Source organism: Orycteropus afer, unplaced genomic scaffold, assembly GCF_000298275.1.
Source record: "Orycteropus afer afer isolate SDZICR_OR568_19922 unplaced genomic scaffold, OryAfe1.0 scaffold00047, whole genome shotgun sequence".
Taxonomy (NCBI): domain Eukaryota; kingdom Metazoa; phylum Chordata; class Mammalia; order Tubulidentata; family Orycteropodidae; genus Orycteropus; species Orycteropus afer.
The window spans coordinates 13173410-13189126 of record NW_006921634.1 but is presented as its reverse complement, the minus strand read 5'-3'; positions in this window follow the sequence as shown (position 1 = coordinate 13189126).

The window sequence follows — 15717 nt, the reverse complement described above, 5'->3', positions numbered from 1 at the left end:
TGTTGAAAGGAGCCAATGACTTCCCAGAGCCAACAGAATGAGAAACTCTTCCCTTTAGCTAGTGCCCTGATTTGGACTTCTAGCCTATAAAACTGTGGGAAGATAAATTTTTGTTTGTTAAAGCCATCCACTTGTAGTAGTTCTGTTATAGCAGCAAGACAAGTTCTGTCTTGTCAACATTTTCTTGTGTAAGAACTGACAGTTATCATGTAAGCAGCAGTTTCTTTTAAGCTGTTTTTATTGAATGCCCTCAACATATCAGACAACCTACAAGGCAATTTTTCATCATTGTATTATTTAATCCTCTCCACAACTTGATTTTGTAAGCATTATGATGCCCCTTTCCACATAAGGATAAATAGGATTAGAAAGGTCTGTATGTTGCCCAAGCTTTGGAAGTGCCAGGATTCAAGCTCCAAAACTTTGCTCTTTTTATTACCACACAGGTGTCTTTTTAATGAGTTTGTGAATGTGAATTGTATAACTACAGTATTATTAACATTAAAGTACCATGTCTTTTACTTCAAGCTAAAATTTCAGTGTTTGCATGCACACTGTAAAAAAAAATATATATATATCTTCATGCAAACTGTGACACACAGTTGATATACCCTTTGAGGCCAATATTCCCCCTCCATATTTTAGGTTTATTTTTCTTTTCTAAATAGAATTAACTCAAGTAATTTTGTTTTTATTTTTAATTTAAGGAAACTGGGTGACTAGTTATACAAGATTAACTGAAGAGGACATGTGAGATATCAATCTATCATGTGGTGGTTTTGCAGACTCACTTATTGTTGTTGTTGTTATGTGCCATTGAGTCAGACCCAACTCATAGTGACCCCTCCGTGGGATGGTATCACTACGGAAGTAGATTGCCCAACCTTCCGACTCACATACAGGGAATTTATTAATTAAATGAACGGAGGTACTGAATTACCTCCAGCAATCTTTGAACTCTTGGATTTACCCTGACTGTAACACTTTTCTAGTTTTATTTTAATTAGTTGTCTCTCTCATTAGACTGTGTCTTGAACACTGAACCTCTGTCCATGTCACTACTACACATCCACTGAAGATCATAGTGCTTGGCATATAAGGTTTGATGAATATTTATTAAATGAATTAAGAAGCCTTCATTATTTATACAGAGAAATAATTCTTTGGGGCATGGTTATAAAAATAACTTATACATCCGCCTCATTGCCAAGGGAAGTATCACAATATAAAGGTTCTGGAACAAAAAGTTAGATTTCCCCAGAAACTTGTAACACTTCTGGCCTCTCACCCACCCTCATCAGGCTACAGTAAGTAAAAGATACTATTTAAAAACTGGACATAATACATTTCCCTTCATTAGCTACAGTCCATATAACTCTGCCTTACTATTGTCTCTAATTTCATTGCTGTCAGGCTCTGTATTTAACACTTCCAGCCCTAATAAGCTAAAACAACCAATTAGCCCTTCTTGGCACAGCATGGCTTCAGCATTCATTTGGAGTTAGTTAGAGGATAAAAGTGGAAGCAGCCACTTAATCCAGAAATAAAGAATTGCAATGATTTGTAGAACTTTTTTTTTTCCTTTAATAATATGAAATAAACCTTTCAACTTCTGAGAACTTATTTTGTTTCATTACCCTTTCGACAAACCAACATGCATTTCCCAAGCTCTAGAAAATGAGGGAGGCCACTACATAGAGGGCCAGTGTCTGTTCAAGTCTCCAGAGGGTGCAATTCACTGCCCTTTGAACAACATACCCCAAGACTGTGCAATGCTGCTGCTCTGACTTACAAGGTGACTGTGAGGATCTCTGCCCTGTGTGAGAATTTCTGAAAATAAGAGATGGGGAAGTGGGAATAAACTTTTATTTTTTGGTTTACTTTGGCATTTGCTTAGTGGTAGGCACTATACTATGTGGTGGTGGTGGTGTTTGGTGTCAAGAAGTCAGTTCTGAATCATAGACAACCTATGTATAACAGAACAAAATACTGTCCAATCCAGTGCCAATCTCACAGTCATTGCTATGTCTGAGCTCATAGTTGCACCCACTATGTCAATTCATCTTGTTGAGGGTCTTCCTCTTTTTCACTGACAGTCTACTTCACCAAGCATGATGTACTTCTTCAGGAATTGATCTCTCCTGATAATAGGTCCAAAGTACATGAGATGAAGTCTTGCTATCCTCACTTCTAAGGAGAATTACCACTGTATTTCTTCCAAGGCAGATTTGTTTTTCCTTTCTTCTTGCAGTCCATGGTATATTCAATATTCTTTGCCCACACCATAATTCAAAGGCATCAATTCTTCTTCAGTCTTCCTTATTCACTGTCCAACTTTCACATGCATATGAGGTGATTGAAAATATGTGGCTTAGTTCAGACATGCTTTTTTCCTCAAACTGGCATTTTCTTTTTCTAACATTTTAAATAAATATTTTGTGGCAGATTTGCCCAATGCAACACATTGTTTGATTTCTTGACTGCTACTTCCAAGGTGTTGATTATGGATCCAAGTAAAATGTAATGCTTGGCAATTTCAATATTTTTTCCTTTTTTCATGATGTTGCTTACTGGGCCAGTTGTGCTAAGTAGACTCTGTATTCCTTATCATGTTTAATCTTCACCTTTTATAGTTGAAGATACTGAGTTCCAGAAGGGATAAGTAAATTGTCATAGCTAAATAAATAAGTGGTGAAACATATATTAACCTATCTTACCTGACTCCAAAGCCTGAACTTCTTTGCAATTCACGTAAGTACCGTTTGAATCACTGAAGCCCTTGTATTTCATGTAGCAGAATGTAGACTTTGCCTAGATGCAGTAGCATGATATAAACTATTTTATTCATGCTTATGACATGATGATTATATAATAAATTTACTGGTATTAGTGGCAGAAGAGGTACTGGGTAGAATTTACTCAATATGCCACTGAACCAAAACAAAACCCATTGCCTTCAAGTCAGTTCCAACACATAGTGAACCTATAGGGTGGGGTACAACTTCCCCATAGGGTACCCAAGGCTGCAACCTTTGCAAAAGCAACTGCCACATCTTTTTCTCACAGAGCACCTTGGGGGTTCAAATTACTGACCTTTCAGTTAGTAGTCAAGTACTAACCACTTGCCACGAGAGCTCCTTCTCAATCGGCCAAGAAGTCTTAAAACACACATCAATACCCCAGACCCTTGGGAAGAAAGAAGTCTCAAGCAATTATTTATTGTCTATAGATCTAGATAAACAAAGAATTATCTCCACACAATTTCCTTTTTACACACAGTTAAGACTAACTTCACATCTTTTTTAAATTATCTTGACATTGGTTTTTTAAAACAAAACAAAACAAAAACAAGGAAACACTTTTAAAATATTTCAGGAAATACAAACTATTTTCAGAAATATGATCATTTCAATAAGCTTATTCCAATATTCCTCTCTAATGTTTTATTTGAAGTAATATAGAAATTACAAATAAAATATTGAATTAACCTTTGTAACATTGACTTTTCTAGTACTTATTGTAACCAGCAGAAACACAAGAGCAAAGCATTAGGTACAGTTTAATCTTCCCATTACTTCTGTGTCTAAGGCTATGTGTTCATAGATCTTGGAAAAAATGCTCATGTCAGCATTATTTAAAGTGTAAAAAAGATATTGGTAACTTCTCGGAGATAATGATATCACAGTAAATGGTTTATCTCATCAGACTCCACTGAGTGCTTCATCCCACTACAATAAGAATAAAGTCTATTAAGTCTAATAATACCTAGTGTCATAGAGCAACATCACAGAGTCAGTCTTTTTAAAGTGAAAACTAAACAGGTTTATAATCTGGACAGAGAAGACATCCAAATAGACAGAGTAAAGGTGCTGTTCTGCTGAAAAATGAGGAAGAGAACAGTTTTGGACAGTTGGAGCAGAAACTAAAAGTTAAAATGTCATGACTGGCTGAAAGACAATCTGGGGAGTCAATGAAAGCACAACAAAAACAGGGATATAGACAGGTGATTAACATATACATGGGATTTCATGATGGGCTAAAAAAACAAACCAAACTCATTGCCATCGAGTTGAATCCGACTCATAGCAACCCCTTCTTGGGTTTCTGAGAAGGTATCACTACAGAAGTAGATTGTCCAACCTTCCTTCTGAGGAGTGGCTGGTGGGTTTTAACCACCAGCCTTCTGGTTAGCAGTCAAAGGGTTCATAATTGCAAACATATATACTTTTCAGTTTATTACAGGGTGGTCACAGGATGATGACAGGACAGATTTTTCAGGTAAGCTGCTATAAAATTTGTTTTTCCAATCATGTCTGTTTCTGGGGGACCATTGTGAAGATTTATCAATAATGCTTTGAATCAAGAAACATTGGGGATAAACTATCATATTTTGCATCAGTTTGACCAAAGTGGAAAGACCCTCTGAAAATAGACTGTGATGTCCTGCATCTGCCAGACCTCAGAGAAAGAGAATACCTCCTTTAAGATGTATGGTTAGGTTAGGATCAAGGTTAGGTCAGCATCAAGGTTATGTCAGAATCAACGTTAGAGGAACAGCTTTTAGTAAAGGCAGCTTTAAGATTCAACATGGATTCTAGATTCATATCAAAACATTAAGGCTCTGGTTTGAGACTCCTCTGTAGAAGTGACACCAAGTGCCTCTGATTTTAGACTCTCATACACTAGTCATGGTTTTCATATTTGAATAATATAATTTAGGTTTTTTTTTTTTTTTCTGTTTGTAGAAGATTAAAGAGAAGAAAGGAAAATTCCACTGATAATACTGAATTTATAAAATAATGGAAATAAAGAGTTGCTGCCTTCAAAATATGTGTAAGTGAATATAAATTTGATTCTTAATCTTAACCTTTTATCCTCCTAGATTGTAATATAAATTAATATAAATTAATAGGAATTATTGAGCAGTTCATCTCACTGCGGTAAGAGTAACAGTTTCTAAACACACATTTGAAAATAAAATAAATTCTAACCATTAATGAAACATCTTTCAATCATTTCTAGCAAAGACTCACCATTATTACTAGTATCATTGCTAAGTTGACTGCGTTAATGTTGTGGATAGTGCTCTGTTGCATATAACATTGGTTATTTCTCAGGATAACCAATGTCTACTAAAAAATATGTTTTAATAATCAGTGGCCTTTTGACAAATCAAAGCAAAGTCAATGAATGTTTTTAATCACTCCATAATATGGGATATCCCTCTAAATTTAGACCAAGTCTACCTAATAAAAAACTCCTTGAAAAAATAGCAACACAAAAAATATAATCAAGCTTCAATTTATCATATTAGATTACTTTTATTTTACTTGAAAGCCATGTGATTTCAAAATTCATTTTAAAATAATTTGTTAAACATTTACTCTGTTAAAGTAATAGCTTTAAAGACAACACACATATGTTGTTTCGAGGCTAGTTTGAATATATAGATGAGCAGGTCAGTCAGTGCCTCTTGAAACTTAAAGTGTCATAAGCAGATATATTTAGCAAAATATAGGCTTTGCTAATACATGAGTAGTATTAAAATGTTCCTTTTTTCATGCAAATAAGCATGTAATACATTCAATATTTTATCAGCAGTTTTCTGGTAATGGGTCTCTCAAAACAAAACAACAAAAAGCAGTGAAAATCCTACAGCATTCCACCATTTCCGTGTTGTAAATAATAATCCCACAGTGGTTGATTTCAAACTGCCAATCTGATGATGATATTGAGAAGAGACATGCACAAATGGCCCTCAAAATCAGGCATATGCCTGCTCCAGCACATCACAATCATTCACACTCTGTACTGCCTGCTTACCTTGTAATGGAATTTAGGCTTTTGTTTTGGCAAAATCTAGATCGGAGGTAACTGAATTTTATTACCTTAGGCCAGTCCCTTAGTTTCTGTGGACCTCAGTTTCCTATTTCTTAAAATCCTATAATGCATTTCTACTATTTGATTTATACAATTTACAATAATAGAAAAGACTGATTGTGTAACTCTTTGCAAACTAATGATCATATTGGTGATGCTATCTCATGTCTGGTTGACTCAATCCATGAGAGCAAATATTTTGAGATTTACTTTAACTTGTCAATTTTTTGAGCCTTTTTTAAAAATAAAAGAGTGCAGACATTCATAACGATGTGTCAAAATTAACTAAAAATCATTGACAATATATCTTATAATGACCTCTTTTTTCTTTTGAAATACAATTAAATATCCTTACCCTAGATCCCCTTTCAATTGTCTACCATCCTCTCCTCTTGTTATTCCACTCCAGACACAAAGGCCTCCTTGCCACACCTTGAGAATATCATTAATATTCTAGTTTCAGAGCTTTGGATCTTAATTCCTCTTATATTCCAGGTCTTTGATCAAATGCCACTTAAATGGAAAAAACTTCTCAAAATACTTCTCATGTATATATACCACTATCCATCCTCTTAATCCAGCTATACTTTCCTTCCTAATAGCTATTAGAGTGAAAACTTACTGGAAAATACTTCAATATATAGAAAGTAGGGTCTTTCTATATATTTCCCATTTTGAGCACTTATCCACCCCATGACTTCATGACATGTTGTATACATATTTGTTTATTGCCTGACCTCTTTAGAAAGTTAGGGAATTTTTTTTCCCTCTTTTCTGCTGTATCTCCAGGTCCTAGAGCTTAGAAATTCTAGTACACAAAAAGTACTCATTAAACACACACACACACACACACACAAAAAAAAAAAAAAAACCCTCATATTCACTTTCTGGGGGCAGAGAAAGAGCATCATCTGCATAAACTTAGTTGAAAGCTTCCTAGAGGATTTGGTCATTAGATTTTAAATTGCATATGTTTAGACGATGGCATAAATAACAACACAATAAATGTGAGGATTTCTTTTTCTGGATGTTTTCAGCTGGTGCTAATAAATTATAAGACTTAACTGGAAAGAAAGATTATATATAACAGCTTTCTGGGCCCAGGGGAAAGTGAGGCAGGTGAAATACAAGGCAGTGATGAAAGAATTTATCTTCAAACATCAATAATTAACACTGACATACTTAGGATCACTAAAGCTCCTTTCATTTTGTATCTATTTGTTGAGTAAACAAAAGATTCAGTTATTTGTATTAAATTTGGTTTCTATTCCAACAGTCGAGTGTTTGGCTGCCCATAAGTACATTTGTGATAGATGTGTTGACATTTAATTTATGCATAGCCAAATATTAATTTATTCTAGGCTGAAAGCATCAGTTTTGGCAGAATAGTTGAGACTATAAATACATTTTCCCCCTGCATATGAAGATGCCTCTTACTCTATTACTTTCACGAACTTTAAAATCATTTTATGAGAGAATTGAATGGTATATCAGTACAATATCAGTACAATAACATCTCATGAGGAAAAAAAATGGACTTTAAGCTAGGATTTCTGATATTTTATCCTTGCTGAACGTCATAGGAATAACTTTTCGTGTTACCGGTTAGCCTTTATCATAGCAGAACATTTATCAGTAAGTTCCTTGCTTTTGGCTTGGTTTTCTGCTATGCATAAATCTTTCTTTAAAGTTCCCTATTAATAGTTAATTTTAAGAATGCTCTTCAGTATGCTTTGATATAAATTAATTTGCCAGCAGAGAAGCAACAGAGGCAGATGCTGCTCTGACTTGTGACTTCTCACTTTAAAGAACAGTGAAATAAAAGGTTAACAAGGTGCAAACAGAAAAACTGTGTCATTGGTCTTGGAATGTATTTGCTACTGAAGTTAATAATAAAGCCATAAAGTCAAGTATACAATTTTTTGTTGATGTCTGCTTGTTGATTTCCTTTAGGGAATAAAAACAATTAAATTAGTTATAGGCTTCCTGCTCTGATAACTTGTTGACAATCTTCTTATTTGTATTTAAATATATGGCTTCCTCTATAAAGAGAGGAGAAAAGATACAGTCTGAATTAAGGTTTAAAACAATTGAACAATAATAACTATTATGTAAAGGAAGGGATTGACAGAGGGTGCAGTTCAATGTTGTAGGGAGGAGCCTGGGCTGAATCCATGGTGACTCTGCTGGATGCTTCTTCCTTGTAAAATAGAATTAAAATAATACTTATTTCATTAGCTAGAATGGCTGTCAGGATAAGATGGAATAAAACATGAACAATTCTTAGCACAGAGGTTGGCACACAATACTGTATATGCCATGTTGGATGATGGTGTTGGAGGTAAGAGCAGTGACAAGAAAGCAAAATTTACTGTAGTGTTAAACTTATTTGTTGTTTATAATCAGTCCACAAAATTAGCTATTAGAGTGAAAACTTATTGGAAAATATTTCAATATATAGAAAGTAGGGTCTTTCTATATATTTCCTATTTTGGGCACAGTAATAGCTGGTATAAAGAACATATTCAATAAATGTTGAATAATATTTTTGAGGTCACAAAATGTCTATCCATCTTTGTTTTTCCTGGTCCTCCACCAATGCCCAGGATAGTATCTTACCTAGAATTAAAACTGCAATGGTCCAAGAAGCCTGAAAACTTGTCATTTTCCCTTCTAAGAAGTGCAGATAAAATCTTTCCTCACAACAATATTTTATTAATTTTAATATAATGTGATATATAAAACTTTAATATAATAAAACTTGAAACATTTCCCAGCCTCATCAGCCTAATAATTTGTTTTTATTGTTGTATACTTATTAATACATTAAAGTAATACATCTGGTCTGTCCCAGAAGACTGTAAGTCAGACTCTGTACTCCAGAAAGAGATGTCCTTTGTAACATCCCAAGCAAATTGAGTTTGCTCTTAATTTCCTTAAGATATGAGAAATCTAAAGATTCTCTTACAAATGAATCATATATAAGACGTGAAAGTAATGTTCAGTAAGTTGAAAAAGCTATTTGGGTACTTAGCTTAGTAGTTTTTAACAGTTTACTGCATAAAGTCATCTTAGTATTTAGAAACTGTCAACAGCAAATAATATTTCCTGATTTCTTCAAGTTATAGGCACAAGACAATTTGAGACAGAAATACTTAAAATAAAAAGAGTTTCTTGGGTGGAACTTCACCTTGGGCTCTTCTTCAAGTCATGCAATGGTCTTAGAATTGTGGTAAGAAGAACAAATACCCTTCTCTTGCTATTTATCTGATTTTTGGCTAACCCAACATACATTAGATAACCCGGTTATGGTTATTTATAGGGGTTATCTGAACAGTTAGCGAAAATATTACAGCTCTGTAATAATTAGAGGAAATTTGGAAGTACATTTAAATTTCCGATATAAACTTATTGGCAGTTTGGCATGAATTACAATATATAGTTTAAGTATAATAGTGTAATTCATTAGAATGGTGAAAGAGAAGTCTTATTCACTAAAGTTTAGAAAATCTTTATAAAATTTATAATTCAATATCTAGAAATAAATTTGAACATTCTGCTTGCTTTCTACAATTATATACTGTAAAGTTCTAAGACTAGTTTGTTAATGGAGACTGCATAAAACTGCTGATTCATGACTTTTCTAATAATAAACTGCTACAAGTAACTATGAATGATTATCAGGGAATAGAGTGAGCAATAGCTATAATGAACACAGAGGGGGTACATCTCCAAAATAGCATGTTCCATATGTATGCACAAAACCAATTATGCAAGTAATGTATACATCACTCATGCTATGTTGTGTAAGTCAGCGGAACTCTTAAAGTCCCTTCTAATGAGAAGTTTGCTGGTTGTTGTCCAGGGAATATCAAGGAGGATTTGAATAGTTCTTTCTGGGAACATTTACAGCTGTTTAATCCTCCCTCTCTGTCTGTTTTGCTCTCACACGTGCTCTATCTTTAAATCAACAAGAGAAATCCTGGTAAAGAAAACACATTTAGAAACCATTTGTTCCATAGTTAGGACTCACATCAGACATCTAACATGGTTGTTGTTATGTGCCGTCGAGTCGGACCCGACTCATAGCGACCCCTCCTTGGGTTTCCAAGGCAGTATCACTACGGAAGTAGATTGCCCCATCTGCCTTCCGAGGAGTGGCTGGTGGGTTTGAACCGCCAGCCTTCTGGTTAGCAGTCAAGTGCCTTAGCCACTATGCTATCAGAGCTCCCAACATGGTTATAGTTAGTTAGATCATTTTTTTATAGCTCTAGCAATATTGCTTTAGGTCACCAGTCTTCCATGAGGAAAATGACAGATTTTGTTTTTTTCTGAATTACTTCCTTTCCACAAGGTGAGTCTTAGTACTGTTTACAGTGTGTGTATATATATATATACACACACACATATGTTGTTGTTGTTATGTGCCATCAAGTCAGACCCGACTCATAGCAACCCCTCCTTGGGTTTCTCCCAGGCAGTATCACTATGGAAGTAGATTGCCCCATATTCCTTCTGAGTGTGGCTGATGGGTTTGAATCACCATCCTTCTGGTTAGCAGTCAAGTGCCTTAGGCATTACACTACCAGAGCTCTCTCTCTCTCTCTCTCTCTCTCTCTATATATATATATATATATATATATATATATATATATATATATATATATTGCTTTAACCATACCAATTCTTCTGAAAATTTGAAAAGAACTTCTCATAATTTTATGAATTGAAAAAAATAAAACAAGGCTACATGATTTATGAATTGAGTTCACATTTTCTCTTTCTTTCTAGCTAAGAAATTCTAAGGTATAAATAAAGCAGAGTTCACTACATCTTCTTATATACTACCATGACATTTTATCTGTGATTCTATCAAAGGGTTTAATAAGGCTTTTTACTGTTTTCTCTCTATGAATGTGTTTTTTGAACCAGACCTTGAATGTAGAGATAACTATATTAACTATCATATCCCTCACACAATACCTAGAACCTCCTAGAAAATTAATAAATGTTTTATGAGTAAATATAATTCTTTATCATAAAATATTACATTTTTTTATTTTTACTTTTTATTGTGATTTAAGTGAAATTTTACAGAGCAGATTGATTTTCCACTCAACCGTTCATACATGTTTTGTTTCATGACATTGAATGCAGTCCCCACAATGTAATGGTACTCCTCCCACTACCTCCCTGTGGTTACCATTTCCAATTGTCCTTCTTTCTTATCTATTCTTCCATTCTGAACCTTATTCCTGGGCAAACTCTGCCCTTTTGATCTTGGTGGATTGTTCTAAAGAGGTTTACCTCCCTGGTTTTACTGCTCATCCCATAGGCCTGTCTATTGTTTGGCTGAAAGTTGAGCAACAGGGGTGAGTTCAGGTCCAAGCTTGAAGTGTGACTAAAGACCATAGTTTTGAATAGCCTCAGGAGTTCCACCAGTCTCTATCAGACCAGTAATCCTGGTCATTTTTATTATCATTGTTTTGCATTTTTTTCCACATTTTTCTCCTACTCTATCCAGGATCTCCTATTGTGATTTTTTCAGAGTGGTTGGCAGTGGTAGGCAGGCATCATCTAGTTCTTCTGGTATCAGGGTGGTAGAAGCTGAGGTTTATGTAGTCATCTAGTACCTTGGACTAATTGTTTCTATGTGTCTTTGATTTTCTTCACTCTTTTTCATTCCAGAGGAAGAAAGATCAATATTTGTCTTAAATGGACATTTGCAAGCTTTTAAGACCCCAGTTGCTATTCACCAAAGTAGTATGCAAAATATTGTCTTTTTGGACTATATTATGCCCTTTTATCAAACAACCAGGGTTCATAGTTTTAAATGCTTCAACTTTGCTTTGAAATCTAGTAGACTTAGAATTATATTAACTGCTGCAGTGGCTCCTGATAATTTACCTACATAATTGTATATAGAAAAAAAGATACGTAACTAGTGTACATTTTCATATTGATTGTTTTTCATTGATGTATTAATTTTTTCACAAATGATTATAGGATCTCACTCATAGTGACCAGTCCTTGGGTTTCTGAGGTAGTATCACTACAGAAGTAGATTGTCCAATCTTCCTTCTGAGGAGTGACTGGTGGGTTTGAACCACCAGGCTTCTGGTTAGCAATCAAATGCCTTAGGCACTATGCCATCAGAGTTCTAATGATTACATATGGAGCACCTATAATTTCTGAGGGAAATTATACAAAACCATTTTCTTTTTTCACAGGGATCAGTCACTCAAAGAACATTATGGTTCTTCAAAGAAGAGAGAGACTTCCATTATCTGGAGAAGTTGAGGAGGAGTTTAGAAAGGAGATAAGTTTGTATGGGACTGAAAGAATTTTTTAAGTCACTTGAAGCAGGGAGGTCAGACAAGGTAAATCATGATTATTAGTAAGAGAGGAAGCCAAAACAAGTTCTTCCATGAAGGAGAGAAGTAACATTCATTGTTTCAATAAACATATTTATTATTACAATATAAACCACTTATTTTATTCATAGTATTTAATTTACTTTTTCACATTTTAAAATAATGATAAAGATGAATGTGTAATACTTTTCTTATAAAAAATGAGGAAAATAATAAGATAAAATGACACACCTATTATAATGCTTAATATAAAACAAATGATAATACTAACTGCTGGTTACAACAGTAACTCTCATTCACTGCTACTCAGAATGTAAAATGTACAACCACTTTGGAAAACAGATTGGCAGTTTTTTACAACACTAAACAGTCTTATCATACCGTCCAACAATTGTGTTCCTAGGTGTTTACAAAACTGATTTGAAAATTTATGTCCACACAAAAACCTGGAAATAAATGTTTATAGCAGCTTTATTTATAATTGTTCCAAACTGGAAGCAACCAAGATGTCCTTCAAAAGGAAAATTGATAAACTGTGGTGCAACTATGCAATGCAACATTATTCAGTGATAAAGGAAATGAGACTTCACTCCATGAAAAACCTGGCTGACGCTTAAACACGTACTGCTAAGGGAAAGAAGCCAGTCTGAATATACTGCATACTGTATGATACCTATTATATAATACTCTGGAAAAGAGAGGGAGGAGTGAGTAGGTGAAGCGTCAGGGATTTTTTAAGAAGTGAAAATGTTCTATATAATGTTTTAGAGGTGAGCACAAGCCATTAAGCATTTGCCAAAATCCATAGATCTTTATAGCAAAAAGAGTAAATTTCACTATATACAACCTAAAAACAACAAAAAACATTTATAAAGTTTAGAGATCCCAGAATACATATGTGACAAAATAATCTAAATATAAGAAGAATATATGAAGCAACCTCACTAAAGGGAATGTGGGCAAAAACAACTTTGGAAATAAATGGAGTATATAAGACTGAAAGCCAAATGAACTGCATATAAGCCATAAACCTAGTAATCTAATGTATAAAGTTGTTTCCCATGAGTGTTGGTTAACAATTCTGAAACTACTATAGATGCTTACTGCATTGAACAATTAAATGGATGGCAAAAATTGAGAGTCAGGTTTCTTTCTGCTGAAGTGTGAGGTTAGAGACAAGCAAGGAGAGAAGTCTATAAGAATCTATGTGGTAATACATTAGAGATGGATGCACCAGTAAGAACTTGCATTTAGTTTAAAATAAATGCAGATGGATGCATGTAGATATGTTTATGAATATGTACTTAGAAATAGATTTTCTTGCTCTGTTAGCTGAGAGGATCTAAAAGCAATGACAATTCAGCAGCAACAGGCAAACATAGTACTCAGATCTTGCTTTCTAATTTTCTCTGAAAAAAGTAACCAGGGATTGGTAGAGAAATGACTGATTCTAGGGATGTGTTCAGAATATAAAAGATAAACAAGAAGAATCTTGTAATACCAGAAATTAAGCAAGTATTCAACACACACACACACAGATGGGGTTATGTCAAAAGGATTCAAGAGCCAACTGAAAGAACTTCCTGTGGTCAAACTAGAAAAAATTGAGCAACAAAATAGAGTACTGAATTAGAAACTGAAATTTATAATACATATCAGATTAATATAAATAAATGGATAAACTAATAAGTAAATGAGAAAGAAAAGGCAAATCTTCTCTACAGATGAATTCCAAATAATTTATGTAATTACTGTGCCCTAAAGGAGGTGGCACATCACCATTCACTCCTTAAATGTGGACTACACATAAGCAGCTTTCTTCCTAACAACATAGTATAGACATATGCAGGAAATAAATAAATAACTTTACAGTGGGGAAAACTATGCCAGGTGATCAAAGTCAACATGAACTGTGACGGTCATGTTTATAGTAGCCACATTTGATATAATATGATCGATGAGGATAGCACTTTACCTCTGTGGTGTACCTCCACAAAACCATAACTGGTAACACAATGCTTATGGCATCTGACTGCTAACCAGAAGGCTGGTGGTTCAAACTTATGAGCCACTCTGAGGACGTAAGAGTGGGCAATGTGCTTCCGTAAAGATTTACTGCCTCGGAACTCAATGGGGATAGACATGAGTCAGAATTGACTCAATGGCAGTGGGCTTGGGCTTTTTTTTTTTTTTTTTTTGGACTTAATCATGAGAAAAACATCAAAAACTAGGGAGATAGAGAAACTATTCACATCCTAGAGGAGTGTCTTCTTCAGTGTTAGAGTTCTGAGGTCAAATGTTAACTGTGTACCTTCCTAGCTTTTAGACTTTAGGCAAGTGGTTAACTTTTGAGCCACTTAGTTTTTTTTTTTTTAACTATTAAATTTAAATTATGGCATTAAAATGAAAGGTTTTGTGTTAACTGGGATAATGCAATTAAAAATGCAAAACCAAACTTACTGACATCAAGTTGATTCTGACTCATAGAGATCCCTATAGGGTTTCTAAGGCTGGAAATCTTTATGGGAGTATATTGCCCCATCTTCTTCCAATGGAGCAGCTGGTGAGTTTGAACCACTGGTGTTCTGCTTAAAAGCCAAATGCCTTACCCTCTACAACACTAGAGCTCCTTGTCTAGAAAATCACAGGAATATTGTCCTAAACAGATTCTAGTTCCTCTCTTCCTTCTCCTTTAATATGTCCCCAGAGCTTAATTATTCTAAAGTGTTAGTGGTTGATACCACATTCTAGATAGTTATTACTCGGTACTTTTTTTTTCTCCCTTCTTAAAATAAACCATAAAAGGCAACTTATTTCAGGAGTGTATGGCTGTTATTCTATAGCAAGTATATTGGATTTATGACAAAAGTAATTTTTCTGAAAATGCTTTTGGTGTATTGCTTAAGGCATTTAACTGCTAACCAGAAGCCTGGTGGTTCAAATCCACCAGCCACTACTCAGAAGGAAAACTGGGCAACCTACTCTTATAGAGATACCCGCGGGGAAACCTAAGGAGGAGTCACTATATGAGCGAGAACTGACTCAATGGCAGTGAGTTTTTGTTGTTGTTAAAATATTTTCATAATTTTTATTTTTATGCTATTTATTCTTTAGCTTCACATAAACTATTTCTATAATAATAATTGTAACTTCTTTGCTCCCCAGTTCACTTCACATGACTTACAGTTTAATTAATTCCAAAGAGAAATATTAACATTTTATAAAGTAAGAATATTGACTGGGAGTTCTGGCAAAGATGGTGGACTAGGCAGAAGGACTGGACAGACCCTCTTCAACAAAGAACAGGGAAACCAAATAACACAGACACAGAAGATAATCTTGGATCCCTGAGCCTTGAAGGGAAGGATACAAAAGTGGACTAAACCCCAACTAGCAGAAGAATTTGCATGAAAATACCAAAAAAGGAGACACACGGAGCTGTGGTCTGGCAGCGACCTGAGCG